This window comes from Clinocottus analis, unplaced genomic scaffold, assembly GCF_023055335.1.
Source record: "Clinocottus analis isolate CAN_PGR_092001 unplaced genomic scaffold, fCliAna1.0.p SCAF_7, whole genome shotgun sequence".
Taxonomy (NCBI): domain Eukaryota; kingdom Metazoa; phylum Chordata; class Actinopteri; order Perciformes; family Cottidae; genus Clinocottus; species Clinocottus analis.
In genome coordinates this window covers 15201609-15218847 of record NW_027176229.1, presented here as the reverse complement: position 1 = coordinate 15218847, position 17239 = coordinate 15201609, and the positions used below count along the sequence as shown (strand labels likewise).

The 17239-nt window shown below is 40.8% G+C and overlaps 1 protein-coding gene across 1 annotated transcript in view; it reads right to left on the bottom strand.

Moving 5' to 3' along the window:
* LOC137805169 (single-stranded DNA-binding protein 2) overlaps nt 1-17239 on the bottom strand; it is a 46575-nt gene that overhangs the window by 26897 nt on the left and 2439 nt on the right. The gene's annotated exons all lie outside the window — the stretch shown is intronic.

The following is a 17239-nucleotide window of genomic DNA, read 5'->3' as shown; positions in this document are numbered from 1 at the left end:
TGGTAATAAAGGGCTTCAACTTATTATTTTTAGTGCTGATTAATCTGCCAATTAATCCATCAATAAATCATTGTTATATTGTTATAATATCAGAAAAATGCTGATTTAAAGTGTATTATGATAGAGGAAAAGGACAAATATCAAATGATCACATTGAAGAAACGTCAATTATTACATGTTTGGCACGTATGCATAAACAATGACTTAAATTATTGCAATATAAAAAAATAATTGCAGATGCATTTAATTGACTGATTGATTACTTGACAAATTGTTTCACTGTGTGCAGATGAAGATGCAATATACAGAAAACTAAAGTTGAAGCATGCCACAGCATCAAGCTTTGACCTGGAGCTTGGTGTGCCTGTGTGTGATGATGTGTACATTGTGTATTGTCACGGGTGAAAGATGGTCACACTAGGACAGCAGCTGTCTACAGCCTCTCCTGAAAGGTTCTGCCAGGCTGCTGTAGCCGATCCACACTCTTATACCGAGGTAAAAATAAACTCCCCAGACAGCCCTGTCTGCCTGTCTGAAGATGATGGACTACTGCACACCTTTCTGCGCTGCACACAGGTACTCTGTCTCCTCCCCCCTCTCCTCTCCTTCCTTCCATCCCTCTCCTCCATTTTCATCCCTCTGCTTCACAGCTTTCATCCTCTTCCCTCTCCTTCCTCTTCTCTCGCTGTGCCTGTTCTGTCTTGACGGTGCTGCTTTCTTCTTGCACTCTTTTTGGAAAGAGGCCATGTTTGTTTAATGATGAAAGGATGAAGGAAAGCGGCAGAGGCTGTTCCTCTCAATCCTTTTCAGCCTCTTTCATACCTTCCTCTCTCTCCAAGCCCCCCTGTGGCCTGGCAGTAATGTTTAACCAAAGAGATAGAGACAGAACGTTTCACAGGGACAAGGTTAACCGAACAGTGAGAAGCTTGACAAAACTCTTGACACCTCGACAACAGAACATGAATAAATGATGGGGTCTTTTTTTCAAGGCAGTGTACAACTCTGAACATTTTTAAGTACAAACTTGCTCAGTCGCTCTGTTCTGCATTGTTTTCCTTTCAACCTGTTTAAATCTGTCACTCTGCCCGGTAAAACCCTCACACCAGCCACAAGAGCGTCACTACAAAACTATATAGTAATACTAAAAGATCTCATGAAACTGCAATGGATTCATTCACAGCGATGACGACAAGCCTGACGGCATGTGGGCGTGTTTATCCCACATGCTTTCAGCCCACGTTAGCCATTCTAGTTAAGCCACTGGTTAACTTGAGACATTGTAGGCAGCCAGTGGTTTCCATACTTGTTTCTTTACACAAGTCATAGGTGACTTGTGTAAAGAAATGAAAGCTCGTCCCCAGCCTGCATTGGCCTGTATCCAGTCAGCTGTCTATTACCACAAAAACACACAGCCTCGCACAGTAGCTGAATGGTTTGACCTATGATGGATTTCACAGGAGCTGCAAGATCTGACCTTTGGCCCTGGTTTAGTGGAAAAAGTGAGGAAACCCAGTAAAGGTGGATGCAAAAGGCAGCGGGGGAGAGAAAGGTGATTCAATGAAAGAAAAATAAAAATGTCAGGGTATCAAAGGCAAAGAAGATAAAAGGAAGTGAAAAATGAAGGAGCTAATTAATTGACTGCTCCTGACCTTAAGCACAATGATTTAGATTCCCTGACACTTGCAATAATGCATACATCTAACTAAAACCACTCTTCTTTATCTCATATTTATTCATTATACACCACAATAAGGCAGAACTGAAACAAAACTGATACGCAGACAGCACAGAGGCCGAAAAAGGCACTTTGTTAGCATGAAATATCTATTGCACTCTAACTCAAAACTACTATGTCCTTAAGGAGGAGTAGGCTTTGAAATGAAACTAAATCCCTCACACTGCTCCCTTATTGTTCAGTTACCATTTGTTCAGCTGAGCAAAAAAAAAAGCCAACGAATTTGAGAAACTCCATTGAGTCTAAATAGAAAGCGTAAATAAGGTTCGAGGATCAGCACACAGGGGACTACTCAAGTTTAAAAATATTTTAAGTTTAACAGCATTACAGAGACTTCTTGTCATCAAATAAAATGACACTTTAAATTATCTTTGCATTAGGATTTAAGTTAACAGTGCTCAAACTCAGACAGCCCATGCATTTCTAATGATTTTTCTCTTTAAATTCAAGCTCTTTTGGTCTTTGCCAAAGATATATATATATATATATATATATATATATATATATATATATATATATATATATATATTTTTTTTTTCCGTCCCATCTGCCATGGCAAATTGTGTTTTAAATAAGCACCACTTTACATTAATCACAACTGCAACAAGGATGATTGAAAAGATCAGGTGCCACCCACTTTACTTTTCTCCCCATGTGCTATGTGTGTGTGGCGTACAGACGCATCTGTGTGTGAGGCAAAAGGTATGAGGGTGGGTCAACTTTCTCCTTCAAATGCAAGCGGTTCTAGTTTTCTGTGAGTCACTTTTAAATTAAATTCATATTTGCAAGAAACGCCATCCTCACCGCTCCTGTAAGTCTGTCTGCACACGCCAGGGAGCTCCAAGTCAGAGGCCGAGCTTATCTTAATGAAGGCAGCAGGCAGAAACAAAGACCAGTGTCTATGTTGCTTCGTTACTGATCCATACACAGAGGAGAGCAGGGAGATGAGAGGAGATTGAAACTCAACCACAACCTCAGCTTTAAGCCAAAGTCATGAACTGATTTCCCAGGATCAGCATTTATGAACGACCAGTAGATCACTGCTAATCCATTTACTGTCATGGAGATCAAAGTCCGGCAGGACTTCAAATGACGACAGACAATAGCTTCACTGATTGGATTTGCCTGTTATAGATTAGCTCAAGATTATTTCACCCTTGTTAAAGATGAAATGGAAAAGTGATTGTACTTATGATCTGAATCAGCATGTTAATTGAAATATTGACAAGACCTGCTACTTCTATGCTGACATAGGCTAATAGCACGTATTTTAAAAGTAATGAAAACCTGTAAATGCCTGATAACATGCTATTACCACCCAGGATACACACACCACTTCAGCAGATGTATACCAATTATAAACCAGTAGTACCTTACTCCCACAGTACTTCAATATAGCCTTTCCATATGCTGTATTCTTGGTAAAACTGTCTGGTGGAAGTGACAGTTTTCTTTTGTGGCAGCACATATTTTTCAATAGTGTCTCGTAAAATTCTCTAAATCTGCCTTTTTGCCCGAAGTAAATTCTGTTGCTGGGTGTGGGCAAAGGCAAGAAGTTGTCTCTACCCACATGACGTAAACAATAAAAACTGTCTTCTTAGTTAGAGGGCGATCCAGTCAGAAAAAAAGGTCTTGTCTCATGTAATTATCACACACTGTAAACTGTACAAGAGTTTGCTTAGTGCTGGCAAATGGTGCATGCCAAATTACATGACTTCAGGATACTTAAACATACAATAATTGATTTTCTGGGCATTTGGAGGCAACGTAAAAAGCTGGAAACACAAAATTGAAACCTTTCAAAGTCATCGCAAACTTAGCAAACACTTATTTACACACTGGCAGACTTAAATTAACATTAGCCTTCACTTGTTTTTTGAGACCTGATGAATGAATTAACTTATTTTTGCTCTTTACTGCTCTCCATCAACCTCTGAGGGAAATGTACAGCTCTAAAAAGCATGCTGAAACCAGTCTGTTGTTTGGTGCTGGGCAGGTAGTGTATGCTGGGTTTTCAGATTTTTTTTTAATCAAAAACATATGCCTGGAAATGACAAAAGTGGTGAGACTGAATGAAAAGTGTCAAGTTGGAGGCTGGTAAATCCAAAAGTTAAAATATGGTTAAAAGAAATTGTTGAACCTAATGAAAATTCTTTGTGGATCACATTACTCCCAATGTCCTCTAATACATTACACCCATTGCTAATATAAAGCTATTCATTATAGTAGCTTCAAGTCCATTAATTATGTGACTTATGTGACTTTACTTGCTGAGTACCTGATCTAGTCTCTGATTTAGAAATGTTCCATTAAAATCACACGTTGTGAGGATATTCTAAATCTCACAGCACACCATCAATATAACTTCTCCAAAATACAAAATGGGAGCACTGGAACAAGAAGTAGAGGCCCTATAGGCCTGAAACACACCACTGACTTGAATGGATCAATGTGTAATCACTGTGTCACTCTGGTGAACTGGCATTTTTACAAGGGTTGGATGCATGTAACTCACTACACAAGGTGTATAAACAATAGAGAGAGTTCCACATAGTTCCACATGTTATTCCCCTATTTTGTTCAAATTTGACAAGTCATTTCTGAGGTATAACTTGATAGACAAATGAATGAAAAACAAGAACAAATGCCCAGAGAGTGGAACATATACTTCCTCTTCATGGAGGAAAAGTACAGAAAGAATGAGAAAAGGAGATAAAGATAGTCAAGGGGTGATGGGAGTGTACCAGAGGGAGAGATGAAAGGTTTTGGTGAAGGGAAGAGAGTGAAGAAAGAGGATTAGAGAGACAGAAAAAAAAGGCAGATGGGGAGGATGGAGGTGATGGGTGCTAGCGGATGAGCCCCAAGATGAATACTCGTGAGATCTGTAAACTTTCATATTCTAATGTTGAGGATTCTCACCGAGCGGAGCCTCAGTTAGCCAAGCACCCTGCTGTGACCTCCTTCTGCAAATTAACAGAAAATCCTACAACGAAAACAGTCAAGATAGAGTAGACCTGATTCCTACCATTCTCTGAAAGAAAGAGCAAATGACTACACGCTGTGCTGAAAACATAACATACAGAAAAGATAAAAGACACATATGCCATACTACTGCAGAGTTATAGATTTCCTTTTATGTATTAAAATGAATCTTAATGGTTTCTGTCTGGGGGATAATAACAATGGAAAAGTAATCCTCAGTTGAACTAAGTCACAGTAAGGAAGTTGAAATACTGTGATAATTTCCTGGATATGCTTACCTACTACAGAAGATAAACTGCTGTCTTAAATTTCTGCTGTGTGTGTTCACAGCAAAGAATAATGTTAGTAAAAGTGACACTGAAGTATCCACTGAGAGCTTTAGTGTCTCTGAAGCACTTTGCTTTCAAGCGAATGGAACACTTTACAGAATAATAAAGCAATAAGAGGAAATCAAGTGACTCCTTTAAATTCCCTATGGATGAAATATCAGAAACACTTATAATAAATTAGACCTGCAGTGTACTCCAGTTGCAAAATGCTGATAAATAGTCTTTACCTCGTCATGTTGTATGCATTTTGTGTTAATCAAATATCTATATGTCTTTCTTTCAAGTGTGGGTGAAAATCTGCCTGTGCCTCTTTGCCAATGTAGCTTGTTTGTTTGGCATATATTGCCATTATTTTTAGACTTGCCATGTTACATAACTTTGTACCATATATTAATGATGCAATACAGGCAGTGACAGCAGTAACCGCAAGTAGAACAGTGGCTACCCAGTAAACCTGAGTCTAGTTGAATACCACTTTGTAACATGCATCAGCTTTACTAGGTCATTCAGCTTAAAACAAGTCTGTCAAGTTAAAGGTGTGCAATATAGGTACTAAAAACACAGTGATTTTTTAGTCTCTCGTAAAAAAATTAAAAAATCTGATAACTATATGGATCAAACAGTTATATATTATAATATAAACACATCTTGATTCCCCTAAAATAATTGTAACCAAGAAGAAACTATACCACACAACATTTTACAGTGTAAAAATCTGCTTTTTATTGCTCTCGCCCAGATAAACCACATAATGGTGTTTCTAAATGACCTCAAACGCAGTTTGAAATTGCTGTACTGCAATTTCTTGTTCATTATTGGCCGACACATAGACCTACACCGATACAGATCCATCAGCAATGAGCTAATGCCGGCTGCTGGCCGATTCACTGCTGTTTTCTATTCCCTTTATAATAATGGTATGATGACTGGATGCTCTTGAATGAGCAGTAGAAAACACTGTTTACAGTGGTTTACTCATTTCAGTATCTTTGCCCACTAACAGCACTGTCACCTAGTAATTCGACACCGCAACACAGAGCTGCAGGCCACAAGATCAACACACATCCCAGACACCTGTCTTTGACTCAGATGTAGGATCATCAACATTATCATCATCATCATCATTATGCCCAGTACACAGCCAAGCCAAGTGGACTTTCGCTCTGCAATTAAGCCTCCGAAAGCCCACCATCAAACAGATGCCACCTGTGGATGAGAAGAGCGTTGGCAGCTCGGGCTCCAGACAGCTCTGGCAAGAAAAGAGAGGGACTCCCCTATAAAACAGAGCAGAGTGATCAAGCTGCTGCCCTGGCTGAGGACAGCCCTGTGTGTGACAGCCAAACACTTTCCCTGATTAATCAAGCCTAGCAGCGGGGCTTTATGTGCCATTAGGAGCCTTGCTAAATGACTTTACTTCATTCATTAAAGTGGAGCACACTCTGCGGGTAGATGGGTCCATACTTGGCAGACAGACAGACAGACAGATAGACAGGCAGACAAGTGAAAGCTGGGGGAGAGATGGTGGGAGGGCAATGGTGAGGGTTGCGGGAGCACTGAGGTAAGATAAACAACGACAAATATAGACCCATTACAATGTTGAATAATTCATCCTATACGCAGGGCTTCAGAAAAACAACAGAGAGGAAAAAAAACAACAGCCCAAACAACCACGGGGATTATGGAGCCGTTATACAGTGAGGACCATCTTCAAAACAGGACTATTTATGCATACACAATACACATTGTCTGGTAAAGGATCATGGCCAAATCATTTCACCTGAAAAATCAGGTTCCAGTGAACTCCATGAGGAATTTTCATTAAGAAAAAAATAAAGTTTTAATAAATCTGTGCGGGAGAGTTGAACATCAAGGTGTGAGTGGAATAATTGTTTGAAAGTGCTGTAAACTGTATAAGGCAGATGCTTTGTTTGAGCTTTGCTTTCTTTTCTTTTTTTTTACTCGTACACATGCTTTGAAAGAAAAAAACAGCATTTTTTTTATAATGCAGCAACAATGACACATACTGACAGTATTAAGGAAATGACAAAGATAGGTAATTTACCAGTCAACACAGAGATAAAGGTGATGAACAGAAAGATTAAAAATAGAAGATAAAAAATAAAGATTAGCAGCAACAAGAGGACGAACAGGAGGGTTGAGAGGAAGCGAGAAGAAGAGGCAGACAGAAAGAGATAGATAGAGAGACGGGGAGGAGAGGTAGAGTAAATGATTAATGAAAGGAGCTGGGAAGCGCAGCGAGGTGAGGTCAGGACGAAGCCGAAGAGGAGTAATGCTGCAGCCTGTGAGCCAAACCGAAAAGGACAACAATATGAACATGCCTGCTGCTGTCACACACCTTTATCGCCAAGGGTTTCTGAGAGAGATTGAGCTGGCATTAGGCTGAAGCAGGCTATAATGCTAGATTTGCACAAGTGGAACTGAATGCACCTTTAAAGACTGGGAGGCTGGATTGCAATCAGTGAATGAGACAATTTCTCTCATTGCTGTCACTATGCCGCAGAGAGGTTTTGCTTTCTTATGTCCCCAATAACGTGAGACGATAGCATTATAGAAGTTTGTATCATCATATGGAAGATTGAGATTTATTATTTAAGTTTGATTCGATTTCACAAAGACTTCCATTAGACTGCTTCCACTATCTCAGTCAAATACATGCAGAGCTGTGGCTCTACTGCTGGCTGCTTACTGATGCATTTCTAATTGGTATTTTTGCTGATGGTCACAAGTTCAATCTATATTCTCCATTATCCTTCCGTGGCATCCCCTGGGGTATCTCTAATGGCCCCAGCTAAAGGCAGAGCACTTGAATAGAGATATTCATATAAAGTGTGTTCTCTCTGACGCTGACTGGCCTCCGCACAGACTTCAGCCGGAGGTTCGGTGCACACCTGAGAGTTGGGAGGAGCAGTGAAAAGTTCACTCCAGCTTTGAAGATTAACAAAACACGCATCATAATCCAGCACTGGAGGCAGACTGAGGAGAGACACTCGTACTCAAATAAAACGTGTTCCCTGTTTTGTCTCCACTGAGATGGTCTCACATGCTGCTTTGCTGAGCAAATGTTTGTCATAGCCTTCATCCCTCTCACTTCCACAACACACACTAAAGCCCTTCGTGGAGCATTGGCTGGGTGACAGGCTTGAATGCTCCAACACCGGCTCGGCAAAGATTGGCTTCGCTGAATGGAGTAGGCTGACTTCAGAACTGTGAGAGTGGTGACCAGCCACACAAATAACATGTCTATGGTGTTACGCAGGCGGATGATGAATGCTGAATTAACTGATCTTGAAGGATAAAGATGTAGACACGCGATCAGCTGACATTACGACAACATGTTTTTCATAGTTCACATAATAAAAGATGCAAAAGCATACATGTGGCTGTAGCTTTCAGGGAAATGTTCCTCCTGCAAAGAAAGGAATTTTCCGGTAGAAGGATAAAATGCGTATGAGGATGAGTCAAAAGAATGAAGCTCATATCCTGAAGGAGAGGGAGACTCCTGCGTTCTTTGGCTCACCTCAGTATAAACCTTGTGTTTACCTTTCATTAACTAGGGATCCCAGAATCCGCTCCTCCCCCTCCCCTATTGGGATACTCCAATACAAGGTGAACATAAATGCTGCAAAACACACACTTGAAAGACAAATATTGAAGCAACAAAGATTATAATGTTTGAGTTAATAGATATGCAGGAACAAAAATGCTCAGTTTATGTTTATATATATTAACAATTCTCCAACACACTCTGGAATACATGTTTTATAATGGAAAATACCCACTAGAGACCAAAAATTATATTCACTTGAATTAAATACATTGCCCTACAATGTGGCAATAAACAGCCTGTATGAGAGAGAATTATAATGTATGTGATAAGAACATCAGCTCATGCAGTAACCAGCATCATAGCGAACAGGACGAGGACTGATAACAGCCAACTTATCAAGATTTTCCGACCACAAGTCCAACTGTCGTTGCAAGCCTCCACCCTGTGTTGTGAGGACAGCACCAACTCCAAACGACGACACCCAACCCTGGTTATCTCCAAACAGGTTGCGGGTGAAAGAAAGTTCACAGCCAGAACGCAAAGTCGAAAGAAGACAACAAACAGTAAACTAAACGTAAATAATGCGTCGACCACATTAAGCTAAACTGCTGAACTTGTTGGGGGAAAATGTAATGAATACGTAGGACAATAAAGAAATAAAGAAAGAGTGAGTGAGAGAGAGCACAGAACTTCAGCATCACATGGTTACAATCATGACTGAACCTGTGAAGACGCACCAATCCAATTGTGTTGCCTTGAATCTGTGTCCTGACGCTGGTGTCAGTCAGACCAAACCACAGTAAATGCATGTGTAATTATATTACAATAACATATAAACACCTGTATGGGTACCCTGAGTTCAGGTATTGAAATCAATATTGTGAGAAAAAAAGTGGGATCTCTAAGCAGGTTTTGTTATGACACCACACAATGTAGCTGCTGGTCAGCTTTGGGTATTTATATATTCATATTTGATTAATATTTTCTGTTCTATTACATGTAAGAAAAAACATACATCACAATTTCCAAAAGCCCGACGTATGTCATCATATTGCTGGTTTTGTCCTACTCACACTACAACACCTAAAGACATTCAGTTTACCATCGCAGAAAACAGAGACAATTAAAGTTTTGAACTAGATGTTCGGTATTTTTGATTGAAAAAAACAAACATAATTGTTATATTCATTTGACTCACAATTATGGTTGTACTTTCTTCAGTTTTTTGTTTGTATTCCTGCTTTATGTCACTGGAACAGAAGCAGTAAAATCAAACTAAACTGAACACTTCGATGATGACGCAATAATATTGATAAATGCATAATTTTCTTGGTATGTCAGGGTGTTCAGGGAAGTGCACCAGACTATGCTGACTGACTGGTGCCAGGATACATTCCTCCACTCACATCTCAGAGAAAAGCAAATTAGTGCAGCTGCAACTAGACAGACTTGAAAAGACAATACAATAAAAAGGAAGCATTCCTCCACCCGATCCAGGCACAATCAGACAACGTGAAACAGTTCTTGTTCTGTCAGCATTGCAGGGACTCTGTCTCACAGAGCAGACAACAATGCCCAGGGCTGAGATAACAGGAAATGCCAGCTTATCAGAGAGAGGGAGAAACAGAGCGATAGCTCACTGTTTACTAACGCATTAATTGAACAAAAAAATCCAGTTGTGCCGTTAATATAAAAACATGTCATTTACATTTCGGTTTTTTTAGGCAGCAGAATTTTTCTACAAGTGGAATTTGTTGGTAGAACATGTAAAGTGCATAAATCAAATAAAAGCAGAGGTAAATCCATCACTTCCTTAATTCGAGTTCCATTTCATTGGCTTTGATTTGTTTAGATTGAGTCACCTCTCATTGGGAGTTTGTTTAATTTCACAGTTGAAAGAACACCAATGATTTTTAGGAGTGTTTTCCTTGTTCAACTTTCTCTACACGCTATTACAGTAAATCTTCAATACAACACAGCCATGAAGCCCAGTATATTAAACTGCTGTTTACAGAGATAATTTAAGAGTCTGATGACAACATTCAGTAATCCTACAAGGTTAATTATTGTATTCTTTTACATTTCCAGCGTTTCACACAGGAGTTAAATGGATTGCGAGTGTAGAGGCAGCCATACATGTAACAAACATCCCCAGCTCTGTATACAAAATGTCCAAAACACTGATATGTATGAGGCTAGATGTTGATTTATGATACAAAGTAGAAAGTGCAGCAATCCTTCATATTTAAGGCTATATAAGGCAATCCCTCATATATATTTGAGGCTTGACCCAGTGAAAAAGCACTGCTGCTTGATGAATGATTTAATCAGGTTGATTTTCAAAGTGGCTGCAGATTAATTGGCAGGTAATTGACAAATTGATTTAGAGCAATACAAACTAGACCTAAACTAAAGCGCACTTAGATACAGTGTAAAATCAAAAATGACCACGAAGCCATTGAAACATGAGTATTGTAACCTTCATGCAGGTATTGCAGCACTATTGTATTAGACTTAGTTTGAACTCGGTGTGCCTAATAAACTGCCGACTGAGTGAATGAGCTCTATAAAAAAAGAAATTGGCCACTGATATCTAGCAGATTGCGCTGAAAAGGTGCGATCTGATGTTATCATCAGATAGTTGTTTGTCTGACCTGACTCTTTCTGTGGATTGCTAGGTCCTAGTGTTATAAATACGATAAGGAACGATGTCAGTTCAGACTGACGTTTTGGCCCCTTGATTGGACAATCAGAGGAAGGGATTACTTCATACTATCATGTCGCTGTGCACATATTTTTTTATCTTTCTTTTACTCTCACTTATGTTCTCTTAATAGTGGGGCTGAGGGGTTTCATAGCTACGGTAGCTATGAAACCCCTCAGCTGATGCCTGCCTGTACTACAGTAGCATGCAGGTCCTGGGATGTGACAGCCCTGCACACTCTCGTGTCCTGCCTGCTCCGCAGACCATCCAGCGACACACTGTCATTGTTCACTTCACACAATGCAACATTCCACAATCAGCAGCAACTCCAGTGAGAAGGAGACGACTGGGAGGACTGCAATGCTCTAATCTTATAGGATTAGAATTCCTTTCTACAGGCTCTAATGGGCCTCTATCCTTTTGAACAACAGAGCTCTGAGATGAGATAAAAGAAACTGATACAGATGAAGGCAATCTAGAGCAATTTAGGGAAGAATGTGAGGCTATTAAGGCCTGCACAGACGCTCGAGAGAAAGTATAAATAAATGACTAACCATTCTGCGAAATACATCATGCTGCAACATGAAGTTGTATAAATTAGCAGTTAAATGCATGCACTGGGATGTCTATAAATTAATAATACTATTTAATAACAAGAAGAAAAGAAACACACTTTGAATAGACAAAAGACATCATAGTAGTTGTCTTCATTCCCAGTTAGTTAGCTTCAAACGCTGACGGTGTCATGATGAACAATCCCACTGTTGCCATGCTCTGCACCTTGTGTCACTCATTTATCCTTCCTGCTTCTCTACGGTTGAGAAATGGCATTTAGTAGACCTTAAAAAGTCAGGAACTCAATGTCAGAAATATAAATCCTAAGCGAGAGGATATACTGCCTCGTATTCAGAGGGGAGAAAATGTCATGCTGGACTTCATATGGATCAGTGGACAGACCAGTATGTAGGTAATGTAAGAACGGTACATTCATGGAGAAATAAAGTGAAGAAGTGTGTGGCTTAACTTCACAAAACAGACAATGGACAACTGAGGCCAAGACATAGAAGAGCTGAGGACAATGCAGAGAGAAGGCACAGAAACAGAACGTGTGTCTGTGTGTGCAGGAGAGAGAGTGTCTGAAGCAGATCCTAAGCCTGGCCGTCACGCATGCTTAACCTTGCGCTAGCGCCTGTGCGATGCAGCTTGCATATCAATGATGGAGGAATATCAGCAGAGAGGCCTCCAACCAACCTCCACTACGCCCGGCAAGCGGGAGAGGCACAGCAGCATCTGCAGTCACAATATATGTCGCTTACAAAGTCAAACCACACCGGTGAGCACGAGAGCAGCTGTCATAGTAAGAGTGAGTGTGACACAGCTGAGAAAAAAATAGATTACTAAACATAAACTATGTTCCAGACATCAAAAGAGTAAAAACAGTAAGTAAGCAGAGCTTTTCTCAACGGAGCCTGTAAACAGTAAGTGCTGTTTCCACTGACAGCATTTACTTTTGGCTGGACCTCTCAGGTTACAGGAAGTGCTTTGAGGGAGCGTCCCTACCGTGTTGTGGTTTGGAGCAAAGCTGTGCATATTTGGTGTCACCACGGGCAACAATAAAAAAACATCCTCCGAACAAAACCGCAACTGCTCCCACTGACAAAATGAACAAAACCTGACAGCATGGATTGCAGTCATGGTCAGCAAAGCATACAAGGAAATGCCCCCCTTCTCTGCTTCATGTCTCACTCATCCACAGTGCACTGATCTAAATCCTCCTTTCCCCAAAAATGTCAATATCTCTATCCCACAGGTAAACCGGACACCCTGTAACTATTGCAGAGAGGAAGGCTGGAATCCAAGATGACACAACAACTGAATAAAAGGGAAAATGTGATGTGATGGTGTGTTCCTAATTGAAACAGAAGCATTCGGGGACACCCACGTGGTCTCGAAGAACCAACACAAATTCACTCATCCATAACCTCTTTTAAAAGGGAGTAATAACGGACTGTTAGGATGCTGTGCCCTCTCCTCTCATCCCCTTCTTTCCCACATGCTATCTGATGCCGGCATGAGGCCCTTTGTCGCGTCGATCCTTCTCGAGGACCCTCAGGCGTCCTGTGAGAAGGCCTTCCACAGGGTCCTCTCTGTTGATTGACACGTCAAAACCTTTTTCTGCCTGCGTCGATCAGAGGCTGTCTCCCCCTGCCTCACACAGCTCAATAAGAGGCCGCTGCTTTGATAGCAGTTATGTTGCAAGTAACATCTCTGGCAGCAAGGATAAGAGCGAGACGAGGAGGGATGCCAGAAGATAAAAGAGGACTTTTAACAGCCTCTGTGTGTTCAGCGGGTTAAAAGGTGTTTTCTATCAGAGCCTTGTCAAACTGTCGTCATCACTCTCGTTTGAAGAGAGCTCTGTATACCCAGAGGAAAAAAGAAAACTCGTCAGAGCTTTATTTCTTCTCTGGTTTTTCTTGTAATCCCTAACTGATGCTAATCTAAAACGCTGTGCGGATTAAATACATCGGCAGCAGTTTTAAATCGGTATCTTTTGCTGACCGTCAGTGTTGCTGAGAGACGACGACAGAGAGCGGTGTCGGTTCTCTGTGTTCTTGCAGTAGTTCACAAGTGTCCCATGAGAGTTCAATAGGCTGTTAGCTGTGTGATGATCACTGGATGTTGTAGTTTGCATTTACAAAGGCGGCGTGACGGATAGAGGTTGATTTTCGGAGATTAAACATATGGTGAAAGGGCTGTCAAGAGACAGCTTAGATAGGCTGACAGACATGCTCAGTATTGACTCAAAGCATCAAAGAGCACACATTACACACACTGTCATATTGTCCTCTGTCAACTAAGTAGAAAAAAGCTGTGGCCCATCATGTGGCTGTGGATGTTTGGGTTAAGGGGCTTGTCACTGGGGCTTTTTTCTCCGTTACTGGAATTAGTCCAACAGAACCAGGTGTGGCCACTTACCAATGTAAGTGATCCACAGAGAGAGTGAGATGCGTGTAGAGTGCAGAGGTCTGACACGGAGCCATCATGGAGCATTAGACCGTGAGGTCCTGCAGGATATCACCTGACCTCGTCTGACCTGGACACAAAAACGTACTCTTTCCCTAGATCTTTCTTTCATTTAGTCCTTTTTATAACCGCTCAATACGTGAACCTATGTTGAATTTGAAATTCTTAAAAAACCTTTTCAACAGCCTCTCATTTTACCAAGATGACCAGTCACACGTTCGTCCCATGGCTACATTCTTTTGCCCATGCTCAAACAAAAGATCTGACTCTCTCTTTCCTCTAATGAGTGTGCCTCTATCATTCCTCAAGGACAATGGTGTAGTAAACAAACATAAAACTCATCAAATACATTCATAAAGTGGCAGCTGGCACTGACAAAATAAGATTCTCTGCACCGTCGATGCAAGGCATTGTGAGCATACACTATGTGTGTGTGTCTGAGATACTGCTCTATTTTTATTGTAGTCCTGCTCTAACGCGACTCACTGTCAGAGCCAGAGTGGCAGCCTGAATTGCTTCTGTCGGATAAACACTCCCAGCATGCACTGCTCTACCTCAGTCTGCGCAATGCTGCATTGGCAGCTTCCTGGCAGGATTCTGAGGTGTCTCAGTTCAGAAGTAGCTGTGTGTGTGTGTGTGTGTGTGTGTGTGTGTGTGTGTGTGTGTGTGTGTGTGTGTGTGTGTATACGTTTGTGCGCAGAATGATGATCCTTACAGCACTAGAAGTGATTAAGTCTGCACCAGGTTTCTGGTTGAATAGGCTGAAGAACCAAAGCACTTATGACAGATGGACTCTTTGCTTGTGTGAGTTTACAGTTTATGTTTATTAAATCTGGTAAACAAATGACAAAACACAAGTACTTTCTAGGAAAAATCCACTAAACCTGTTATAAGCTGTATAATTCTTTGAGAGACTTGCAAGCCTGTGTGTGTGTGTGTGTGTGTGTGTGTGTGTGTGTGTGTGTGTGTGTGTGTTTTAAGCATCGTTTGTTCCATAAATCATTACATTCACAGATAAGAGAATAAGAAATGTGTACTATGTGCTGCAACACAACTCAGGACCCCAGTCCCAGAACTATGTGGAATGTGTCCTCTAACTGCCAGTGACTGAAACCTACACTCGTTGAACAACTGCAGTACACAGTCAGTGGTCGTGTACTGTCACTCCGAATCAAGATCAAGTGCAGACCGTAACACAGGTACAGCCTGAGAGAAGAGGGCTGAACAACGTTGCTGTCTCAGACGAGAGAGTGTTCACTAAAGGCATTTACTCCTGTTGTCTTAGATCTTAAACAAATCATTAAATTAATCATATTTGTTGTGGTATGCTATCTGGCTGTGCAGACAGTTTGGGTTGTATTTGTAGATGTCTCTGTTACTCATTATAATCCGTACTGCTTGTGATTGGAACCATTCTCTAATGTAGAAATGGTCCTCACTAGAACTATTGCAGGCTCGGTCGTGGACATTGGTTTTTTTTTTCAGAGCTTTGAAATACACAAGAAAACCTTTGTTCACCTTTGTTGAACTGATGTGCCAATGTACTTTTCAGAAGCAGACATCTCACAACTGTGGCACATTCTAGTCTGTATGTGGCATGACACCATATGTAAAACTATTTGTGTATTTGTTATGATTTGAGTAAACTTTCTTATTCATCTGCTTCTCTTTGTCTACACATCGCCTTCTGTAACAGATCCATATTAAATAAAGGAAAGTAATCAGCGTTATCAACGTTAGCGTACTTCCTCTAATGTGTGGAGTCAGTGTTTTCTTATCAAATAATGTATGCAGTAAAGGATATACAATCTTGAAAAATGTCAGTTAATGTCAGTTACATGGTCTTAACTATAACAATTTAGGGAAAATGCTCTTCTCTTAGGGGCTAATTCCCTTAGCGCCATTTTTCTATAAAAGGAGAAAAACGTAGATTTTTATGATAATTGTGGACAATGCTGATCAATCACATTGTAGCTGTTGCATGTTACAATCATTCCTCAAGCAGAATACCTCAAATGTCTGAAATATTTTCATATCATATCATATTGGCTTTCTAAGACAAATAAATGAGTGACACTTCAAGTGTCTAAGCAATTTCAAAAAGAGACAAAATTAACATTTCTAGCGTTTGGTAACCTCGGGCAGATTCTGCATGCATGTCAATCTACACCTTTATACAGTGTTTAATGGAGGCGCTTTTAAAAAGTGCTACATTTTATGAATCTCCTGAAGCAAAATTTGTACCCCCCCTATAATACTTCTTATCTCCACGTATGCAAATTGCAAACCACCAGATAAACATTTTGAAATCTGTGACCTGCTGAGGCAAAAAAAAAAAAGTATGATCCAAAAATCCTAGCAAGAACGCGCAGTACAAATCTTATCACCCACAGTGAAGAGTTTCAGCGAGGTCAGTTGCATTTTGAGCTCCTTAACATCTACATGGGCGAGATGTGAGAGCCCTGCGTCTGCGGGGGACCATCCTGAGGTCAATACTACAACATCGTAAACTAATGATCAGGCAAATTCCCTCAGTCCTGCTCTGCACCCTCCTACGTCTTTCCCTCAATCTGTTGTTGCCCTCCATCTTTCCGACTCTGATCCCCTGCAGCGTTGCAGAAATGAGAAACAACTGAAGACTCGGCGGCGTCTGGTCCGCGCTGCTTCTCGGATACACAGCACGGACAAACAAGGCTGTTCGTTAAGAGACTAATGAAACACTGCCTCGCCTGATTTTGGTCTTTCATGGCCTTTTCGTCTGGTGTTTCCTTGTCACCCAGTCCTTTCTTTTGTTGTGGCCTTGGCATTAACTCTCGCCTCGAAATATATATGCAAATAAAGAAAGAAAATTACTTGTAATAACACAAATGTTTAAATTAAAGGTGATGCCAGACAGT